Source organism: Mus musculus, chromosome 7 (genome assembly GCF_000001635.26).
Source record: "Mus musculus strain C57BL/6J chromosome 7, GRCm38.p6 C57BL/6J".
NCBI lineage: Eukaryota > Metazoa > Chordata > Mammalia > Rodentia > Muridae > Mus > Mus musculus.
The window spans coordinates 31934801-31945493 of record NC_000073.6 but is presented as its reverse complement, the minus strand read 5'-3'; the positions used below and the strand labels follow the sequence as shown (position 1 = coordinate 31945493).

The following is a 10693-nucleotide window of genomic DNA, read 5'->3' as shown; positions in this document are numbered from 1 at the left end:
CTCAACAGAGGAATGGATACAGAAAATGTGGTACATTTACACAATGCAGTACCACTCAATTATTTTAAAAAAATGAACTTATGAAATTTCTAGGCAAATGGATGAACATGGAGGTCATCATCCGGAGTGAGGTAACCCAATCACAAAAATACGCACATGATATGTATTCACTGAGAAGTGGACATTAGCCCAGAAACTTAGAATACCCAAGATACAAGATACAATTTGCAAAACACATGAAACTCAAGAAGAACGAAGTCCAAAGTGTGGACACTTTGCCCCTTCTTATAATTGGGAACAAATCACCTATGGAAGGAGTTACAGAGGCAAAGTTTGGACCTGAGATGAAAACATGGACTATCTAGAGACTGCCATACCCGGGGATCCATCCCATAACCAGCCTCCAAATACTGACACCAATGCATACACTCCCAAGACCTTGATGAAAGGACCCTGATATAGCTGTCTCTTATGAGGCTATGCCGGGACCTGGCAAACAAAAAAGTGGATGCTCACAGTCAGCTATTGGACTGAAAACAGGGCCCCCAATGGAGGAGCTATAGAAAGTACTCAAGGAGCTCAAGGGGTCTACAACCCTATAGGTGGAACAAGAATATGAACTAATCAGTAACCTCTGGAGCTCATGTCTCTAGCTGTATATGTATCAGAAGATGGCCTAGTCAGCCTTCTTTGGGAAGAGAGGTTCCTTGGTCTTGCAAACTTTATATGCCTCAGTACGGGGGAATGCCAGGACCAATAAGTGGGAGTGGGTGGGTAAAGAGAGTGGCAGAGGAGTCTGGGAAACATTGGGATAGCATTTGAAATGTAAATGAAGAAAATACCTAATTAAAAAAAATTAAAAAGAATATCAAAAAGTGTTTTAAGTTCTCCTGAGATAAGCTTAAGATAACCCCTTAGCCAATTACCATTCCCTAACAGCTTATGAAAAGGATTTAAAGTAAGTAAATTATGTTTTCTTATATGACTACTCTGTACCAAAATTTGTTTAGGATATAACTGATGTCACAAATATTGAAAGGGGTATAGTTTTTTAATCCTTTCTGGAGCAACTTTGAATCACCAAGTTTTCAAAATTTGTTTTTTTTTCCCATTTTTTATTAGGTATTTAGCTCATTTACATTTCCAATGCTATACCAAAAGTCCCCCATACCCACGCCCCCCCACTCCCCTACCCACCCATTCCCCCTTTTTTGCCCTGGCGTTCACCTGTACTGGGGCATATAAAGTTTGCAAGTCCAATGGGCCTCTCTCTCAAGTGATGGCCTATTAGGCCATTTTTTGATACATATGCAGCTAGAGACAAGAGCTCCGGGGTACTGGTTAGTTTATATTGTTGTTCCACCTATAGGGTTGCAGTTCCCTTTAGTTCCTTGGGTGCTTTCTCTAGTTCCTCCATTGGGGGCCCTGTGATCCATTCAACAGCTTACTGTGAGCATCCACTTTTGTGTTTGCTAGGAACCCACATAGTCTCACAAGAGACAGCTTTATCTGGGTCCTTTCAGCAATATCTTGCTAGTGTATGCAATGGGGTCAGCGTTTGGAAGCTGATCACGGGATGGATCTCTGGATATGGCAATCACTAGATGGTCCATCCTTTCATCACACTTCCAAATTTTGTCTCTGTAATTCCTTCCATGGGTGTTTTGTTTCCTATTCTAAGAAGGGGCAAAGTGTCCACATTTTGGTCTTCAATCTCTTGAGTTTAATGTGTTTAGCAAATTGTATCTTATATCTTGCGTATCCTAAGTTTCTGGGCTAATATCCACTTATCAGTGAGTACATATTGTGAGAGTTCCTTTGTGATTGGGTTACCTCACTCAGGATGATGACCTCCAGGTCCATCCATTTGCCTAGGAATTTCATAAATTCATTCTTTTTAAGAGCTGAGTAGTACTTCATTGTGTAAATGTACCACATTTTCTGTATCCATTCCTCTGTTAAGGGGCATCTGGGTTCTTTCCAGCTTCTGGATATTATAAATAAGGCTGCTATAAACATAGTGGAGCATGTGTCCTTCTTACTGTTTGGGATATCTGGATATATGCCCAGGAGAGGTATTGCTGGATCCTCCGGTAGTACTATGTCCAATTTTCTGAGGAACCGCCAGACTGATTTCCAGAGTGGTTGTACAAGCTTGCAATCCCACCAACAATGGAGGAGTGTTCCTCTTTCTCCACATCCTTGTCAGCATCTGCTGTCACCTGAATTTTTCATCTTAGCCATTCTGACTGGTATGAGGTAGAATCTCAGGGTTGTTTTGATTTGCATTTCACTGTTGATTAAGGATGTTGAACATTTTTTCAGGTGCTTCTCTGCCATTCAGTATTCTTCGGGTGAGAATTTTTGTTCAGTTCTGAGCCCCATTTTTTTATTTGATTTTATGGAGTCTACCTACTTAACTTCTTTATATATATTGGATATTAGTCCCCTATCCGATTTCAGATAGGTAAAGATCCTTTCCCAATTTGTTGGTGGTCTTTTGTCTTATTGACGGTGTCTTTTGCTTTGCAGAAGCTTTGCAATTTTATGAGGTCCCATTTATCGATTCTCGATCTTACAGCACAAGCCATTGCTGTTCTATTCAGGAATTTTTCCCCTGTATTCATATCTTTGAGGATTTTCCCTATTTTCTCCTCTATAAGTTTCAGTGTCTCTAGTTTTATGTGGAGTTCCTTAATCCACTTAGATTTGACCTTACTACAAGGAGATAGTAATGGATCAATCCACAATCTTCTACATGATAACAGCCAGTTGTGCCAGCACCATTTGTTGAAAATGCTGTCTTTTTTCCACTGGATGGTTTTAGCCCCCTTGTCAAAGATCAAGTGACGATAGGTGTGTGGGTTCATCTCTGGGTCTTCAATTCTGTTCCATTGGTCTACTTGTCTGTCACTATACCAGTACCATGCAGTTTTTATCACAATTGGTCTGTAGTATAGCTTTAGGTCGGGCATGGTGATTCCACCAGAGGTTCTTTTATACTTGAGAAGAGTTTTTGCTATCCTAGGTTTTTTGTTATTCCAGATGAATCTGTCGATTGCCCTTTCTAATTCGTTGAAGAATTGAGTTGGAATTTTAACGGGGATTGCATTGAATCTGTAGATTGCTTTTGGCAAGATAGCCATTTTTACTATATTGATCCTGCCAATCCATGAGCATGGGAGATCTTTCCATCTTCTGAGATCTTCTTTAATTTCTTTCTTCAGAGACATGAAGTTCTTGTCATACAGATCTTTCACTTCCTTATGTAAGAGCAAAGGCTTGTAATACAATGCCTGCAGATAAATCAGCTAATATAATACCATCCATATAATGAATAATATACACCAAAGATTCAAAGGCCTAACTTCTTGTATTGAAGCAGCAACAAATTTTTGACATAATGTAGGGCTATTGACCATTTCTTGAGGCAAAACTTTCTAATGATATCACTGCAAGGGTTCTTTAAAATTACAATCTCAGTAAATGTGAACATCCCACACTCAACAGGATGCAAAGGATTAATATAAAAACAATCCTGCAAATTGATAATAATTCTATCTGCATTACCTTAAAGGCAGCTGGAGTATGCAAGTTAAGCTATAATACCTTCATAAGTTGCATAGCCTCATCAACTCTTCACAAAGCCTGATTTATTCTCCTAATTTCAAATATGTGTGAGTAAGAATCCTGAGCCTGGGATCAAACTGCAAACTGCAGCCAATAGAACACTGGCAGTTCAAACACAATCTTCAAAGTTCCCTTGCAACGTCAGAGTACAACCACAACTTTGGAAAGCAAACTCAACCTCAAACAGACAATCCAATCTCTCCAAAATCTCTGAGGGCATCACCCCCGCTACAGAGTTTGGCAGTCAGTTCCTGGAGACGAAGGCATAATGGTGCAGCCTCTAAGACCTTACCACAGAGACATGGCCTTACATCCTATGTTTTATAAGTCTGGTTTCTAGGATAAGAATTACATACAATGTTGCCCAATTTAGATGTGTCTTTGAAGTTTTGTTTGCCTGGTCTACAAAGCTCATGCCACGTGTTGTTTTTCTTTCTTTTTTTTATTTTTTCATTAGATTTATTTATTTATGTTATTCATATGAGTACACTATAACTGTCTTCAGATACACAAGTAGAGTGCATCAGATCCCATTACAAATGGTTGTGAGCCACTATGTGTTTGTGAAGAATAAAGATAAAAAGTTACTGAACTCTTCCTCACCCCAGAGCCCGACCCCTCACATCTAGAGATTGTTCCCAGAATGCATTCCTGAACTCTTCACCCCAGAATGCATTCCTGAACTCCTCACCCTAGAGTTCGAACCCTCCCAACTAAAGATTGTTCCAAGAACATTTTTGAGATAAGGGCCTCCTGGAACAACCTCAGAATGAACCGGGTACATTGCCAAATAATAGGACATGACCCCTTAGTTACGTAGAATTCCCTTGGCAGAACCCCTTGTCCCTTGGCAGAACCCCTTAGTTATGCAAACTTGTACTTTCCCTGCCCCGCTCTCCCCCCTTGAGTTTTTCCTATATAAGCCTGTGAAAAATTTGGCTCGAGGTCAATTCTCCTCTACACCATACTAGGTGTATGAGTTTCGACCCCAGAGCTCTGGTCTAATGTGCTTTCTTGCTGTTGCTTTATTAAATCTTGCCCTCAACATTTTGAGTTCGGTCTCAGTGTCTTCTTGGGTCCGCGGCTGTCCCGAGGCTTGAGTGAGGGTCTCCCTTCGGGGGGTCTTTCATTTGGGGGCTCGTCCGGGATCAGGGCGACCACCCAGAGGTCCTAGACCCACTTAAAGGTAAGATTCTTTGACCTGTCTTGGTCTGGTGTCTGTGTTCTGTTTCTAAGTTTGGTGCGATCGCAGTTTCGGTTTTGCGGACGCTCAGTGAGACCGCGCTCCGAGAGGGAACGCGGGGTGGATAAGGATAGACGTGTCCAGGTGTCCACCATCCGTTCGCCCTGGGAGACATCCCAGGAGGAACAGGGGAGGACCAGGGACGCCTGGTGGACCCCTTTGGAGGCCAAGAGACCATCTGGGGTTGCGAGATCGTGGGTTCGAGTCCCACCTCGTGCCTTGTTGCGAGACCGTGGGTTCGAGCCCCACCTCGTGTTTTGTTGCGAGATCGTGGGTTCGAGTCCCACCTCGCGCCTTGATGCGAGACCGTGGGTTCAAGTCCCACCTCGTGTTTTGTTACGGGATCGTGGGTTCGAGTCCCACCTCGTGCAGAGGGTCTCAATCGGCCGGCCTTAGAAAGGCTATCTGATTCTTTGAGTTGCTTGTGGTAGACGCGAAGTCGCCGCCATTTTTGGTTTCTTTTTTGTCTTAGTCTTGTGTTCGCTCTTGTTGTGTCTACTATTATTCTAGAAATGGGACAATCTGTGTCCACTCCCCTTTCTCTAACTCTGGAGCATTGGAAGGAGGTGCAGGTCAGAGCCCACAACCAGTCGGTGGAGGTCAGAAAGGGTCTGTGGCAGACCTTTTGCGCCTCCGAGTGGCCGACGTTTAGAGTGGGCTGGCCACCAGAAGGTGATTTTGACTTGTCACTAATCGCCGCCGTCAGGTGAATTGTTTTTCAGGAGGAAGGGGGTCACCCTGATCAGATCCCCTACATTGTGACCTGGCAGAATCTCGTCCAATTCCCACCTCCATGGGTCAAGCCTTGGACCCCAAATTCTTCGAAACTGACGGTCGCGGTTGCCCAGTCTGATGCAGCCGGAAAGTTCGGCTCGTCAGCACCCCCCAAGATTTATCCAGAGATTGACGACCTCCTCTGGGTGGACTCCCAACCTCCCCCTTACCCCCTGCCCCAGCAGCCACCTGCAGCCGCCCCACCACAGGGACCAATAGCGAGAGGGGCTCAGGGACCGGCGGGGGGGACTCGGAGCCGCCGAGGCCGAAGCCCCGGGAAGGAAGGGGGGCTGGATTCAACAGTTGCCTTGCCACTTAGAGCACATGTGGGAGGACCAGCACCAGGACCTAATGATCTCATTCCTTTACAGTACTGGCCTTTTTCCTCTTCTGATTTATATAATTGGAAAACTAACCACCCTCCCTTCTCAGAGAACCCCTCTGGGCTTACTGGGCTCCTTGAGTCACTTATGTTCTCCCATCAACCCACTTGGGATGATTGTCAGCAGCTTTTGCAGGTTCTTTTCACCACAGAAGAAAGAGAAAGAATCCTGATGGAGGCGAGAAAAAATGTTCTAGGAGAGGACGGCACACCCACTGCCCTCCCTAACCTCGTGGACGAGGCTTTCCCCTTGAACCGCCCCAACTGGGACTACAACACCGCGGAAGGTAGGGGACGCCTCCTTGTCTATCGCCGGACTCTAGTGGCAGGTCTCAGAGGGGCCGCTAGACAGCCCACCAATTTGGCTAAGGTAAGAGAGGTCTTGCAGGGGCAGACTGAACCACCCTCAGTCTTTCTTGAGCGTCTCATGGAGGCATATAGGAGGTACACCCCTTTTGACCCCTCGTCAGAGGGGCAGAAAGCCGCTGTAGCCATGGCCTTCATTGGTCAGTCCGCTCCCGACATTAAGAAAAAGCTGCAAAGGCTGGAGGGGCTCCAAGATCATACGCTCCAAGTTTTAGTAAAAGAAGCAGAGAAAGTCTATCATAAGAGGGAAACAGAAGAAGAGAGGCAGGAGAGAGAGAAGAAAGAAATGGAGGAGAGGGAAAATAGACGGGATCGCCGTCAGGAGAGAAATTTGAGTAAAATTTTGGCGGCAGTTGTAAATGATAGACAGTCAGGAAAAGGTAAAACAGGGCTCCTGGGCAACAGGGCAGTGAAACCGCCAGGTGGCAGAAAGATACCACTGGAAAAAGACCAATGCGCCTATTGCAGAGAGAAAGGACACTGGGCTAGAGATTGCCCTAAAAACCGGGAGCGATCCAAGGTCCTGACCCTAGAAGATGATTAGGGAAGTCGGGGCTCAGACCCCTTCCCTGAGCCTAGGGTAATTTTGTCCGTGGAGGGGACTCCCGTCAACTTCCTGATAGACACCGGAGCAGAGCATTCAGTACTCACTAGCCCCCTAGGCAAGCTAGGCTCTAAAAAGACCATGGTGATTGGAGCCACTGGTAGTAAATTTTACCCTTGGACGACCGAACGAGCCCTACAGATAAACAAGAACATAGTGACCCACTCCTTCCTGGTGATACCTGAGTGTCCTGCTCCCCTCTTGGGGCGCGATCTGCTAACCAAGCTAAAGGCTCAAGTCCAATTTACTTCAGAAGGCCCACAAGTAAGCTGGGGAAAAGCCCCCGTTGCCTGCCTTGTCCTCAACACAGAGGAAGAGTACCGGTTGCATGAAGAGCAACCCAAAAATGCAGTCTCTTCAGGCTGGCTAACTGTGTTCCCCAATGTCTGGGCAGAACAAGCAGGAATGGGGTTGGCTAAACAAGTGCCTCCGGTTGTGGTAGAACTTAAAGCTGATGCCACCCCCATCTCGGTAAGACAATACCCCATGAACAAGGAAGCTAGGGAGGGCATCCGGCCTCATATCCAGAGGTTGCTAGACCAAGGAGTTTTAGTGGCCTGTCAGTCCCCCTGGAATACACCACTTCTGCCAGTTCGAAAACCAGGGACCAATGACTATCGCCCGGTGCAAGACCTCCGGGAAGTTAACAAAAGGGTCCTGGACATTCACCCCACAGTCCCGAACCCGTACAATTTATTAAGCTCTCTCCCACCCGAGAGAACATGGTATACAGTCCTGGACTTAAAAGATGCCTTCTTTTGCCTGCGCTTGCACCCTAAGAGTCAGCTCCTGTTTGCCTTTGAATGGAGGGACCCAGAGGGCGAACAGACTGGTCAACTAACTTGGACTAGGCTACCACAGGGGTTCAAAAATTCCCCCACCCTGTTTGACGAGGCCCTCCATCGGGATCTCGCGCCTTTTCGCGCTCGAAACCCTCAGCTTACCCTACTACAGTATGTGGATGATCTCTTGGTCGCGGCGGCCTCGAAGGAGCTGTGTCACCAGGGAACTGAGAGGCTCCTCACAGAACTGAGTGACTTGGGGCATCGAGTTTCGGCTAAAAAGGCACAAATCTGTCAAACTGAGGTAACCTACCTGGGGTATACCCTCCGAGGGGGTAAAAGATGGCTCACAGAAGCCCGGAAGAAGACTGTTATGATGATCCCATCGCCAACCACCCCACGGCAAGTACGTGAGTTTCTGGGGACTGCTGGCTTTTGTAGACTCTGGATTCCAGGCTTTGCAACCCTAGCGGCACCTCTATATCCTTTGACTAAAGAAGGGGTTCCTTTTGAGTGGAAAGAAGAGCACCAAAGAGCTTTTGAGGCTATCAAGTCATCTCTAATGACTGCCCCCGCGCTAGCATTACCAGACTTGACTAAGCCTTTCGTCCTATATGTGGACGAGAGAGCGGGTGTAGCCAGGGGAGTGTTGACACAAGCACTGGGACCCTGGAAGAGACCTGTAGCCTATCTGTCAAAAAAATTAGGTCCCGTTGCTAGTGGATGGCCCACATGTCTGAAAGCTATTGCAGCAGTATCCCTGCTGATCAAAGATGCTGACAAATTGACAATGGGACAGCAGGTGACTGTTGTAGCCCCTCATGCCCTTGAAAGTATCGTGCGGCAGCCACCTGACAGATGGATGACAAATGCCCGAATGACACACTATCAGAGCCTGCTGCTAAATGAGCGTGTAACCTTTGCGCCCCCTGCCATCCTCAACCCAGCTACCCTTCTCCCTCTAACAAATGATTCCGTCCCAGTACATCAATGTACAGACATCCTCGCTGAAGAAACTGGGACCAGAAGGGACCTGACTGACCAACTCTGGCCTGGAGCTCCCAGTTGGTATACTGACGGCAGCAGTTTCCTGATAGAGGGGAAGCGAAAGGCTGGAGCTGCGGTGGTGGACGGGAAAAAGGTAATTTGGGCAAGCGCTTTGCCTGAAGGAACATCGGCACAAAAGACTGAATTTATAGCGCTTATACAAGCCCTCCGAGAGGCTAAAGGTAAGATCGTTAACATCTACACCGACAGCCGCTATGCTTTTGCTACCGCACACATCCATGCGGCCATCTACAGGCAGCGAGGGCTATTGACTTCGGCTGGTAAAGACATTAAAAACAAAGAAGAAATTCTGGCCCTGTTGGAAGCCATACATGCACCTAAGAAGGTAGCCATCATCCACTGCCCCGGCCACCAAAGAGGAGAAGACATGGTGGCCAAGGGCAACCGAATGGCAGACTCAGTGGCAAAACAAGTTGCTCAAGGGGCCATGATCTTAACTGAAAAAGGTGATCCGCCCAAAAGCCCTGAGGATGAAAGGTATAACATAAAAGAGCTATTGTGGACCAGTGATCCCCTCCCATACTTTTTTGAAGGGAAAATAGAATTGACTCCCGAAGAAGGAATAAAATTTGTGAAAGGACTACACCAATTCACCCACCTGGGAGTTGAAAAAATGATGAGACTAATTAAAAATTTCCGATACCAAGTCCCCAACCTGAAGTCAGTGGCTCAAAAGATTATAGACTCCTGCAAACCATGTGCATTCACTAATGCGACTAGAGCCTACAAAGAACCTGGAAAGAGACAACGGGGAGACCGTCCTGGAGTGTATTGGGAGGTAGATTTTACTGAAGTTAAACCTGGAATGTATGGTAACAAGTATCTGTTAGTATTTGTAGACACCTTTTCAGGATGGGTTGAGGCGTTTCCCACTAAAACTGAGACTGCCCAGATTGTGGCCAAGAAGATCCTTGAAGAAATCCTGCCAAGATTTGGAATCCCTAATGTAATCGGGTCCGACAATGGACCAGCCTTTGTTGCCCAGGTAAGTCAGGGCTTGGCCACTCAGTTGGGCATCGATTGGAAATTAAACTGTGCTTACCGCCCTCAAAGCTCAGGACAGGTAGAGAGGATGAATAGGACCTTAAAAGAGACCTTGACTAAATTAGCCATTGAGACCGGTGGGAAAGACTGGGTGGCTCTCCTCCCTCTTGCACTCTTCCGAGCCCGAAACACCCCTGGACGTTTTGGGCTCACTCCTTTTGAAGTTCTGTATGGAGGACCTCCCCCCCTTAATGGAAGCTGGTGGAACATTGGTTTCCGACTCTGACCCTGTCTTACCCTCCTCTTTCCTTATTCATTTAAAGGCCCTAGAAGTGATTAGGACCCAAATTTGGGACCAACTGAAGGCAGCCTATACCCCAGGGACAACCGCAGTACCCCACGGGTTCCAAGTTGGAGACAAAGTCTTGGTCAGACGGCATCGAACCGGCAGCCTCGAGCCACGGTGGAAGGGACCCTATTTGGTGTTACTGACAACCCCTACTGCGGTAAAAGTTGACGGGATTGCCTCCTGGATCCACGCCTCCCACGTCAAGAGGGCCGCCAGTCAAGATGAAGAAAACCACGAAGACAATTGGACAGTGGCAGCCACTGACAATCCTCTTAAGCTTCGTTTGCGCCGCAGGCGCCACCCTGAGCCTAGGGAACCACAACCCTCATGCTCCAATTCAACAGTCCTGGGAAGTGCTTAATGAGGAGGGAAACATTGTATGGGCAACCACTGCAGTCCATCCCCTCTGGACTTGGTGGCCTGATCTCACACCTGACATCTGTAGGTTAGCGGCAGGATCCCCCAATTGGGACCTCCCCGATCATACTGATCTTAGCAACCCACCCTCTGA

At 47.0% G+C, this 10693-nt stretch overlaps 1 pseudogene; it reads left to right on the top strand.

Annotated features, from left to right (window-relative positions):
• Nucleotides 1–7059: 7059 nt before the first annotated feature.
• Nucleotides 7060–10477, top strand: Gm46010 (annotated as a pseudogene).
• The last annotated feature ends 216 nt before the right edge of the window (nucleotides 10478–10693 follow it).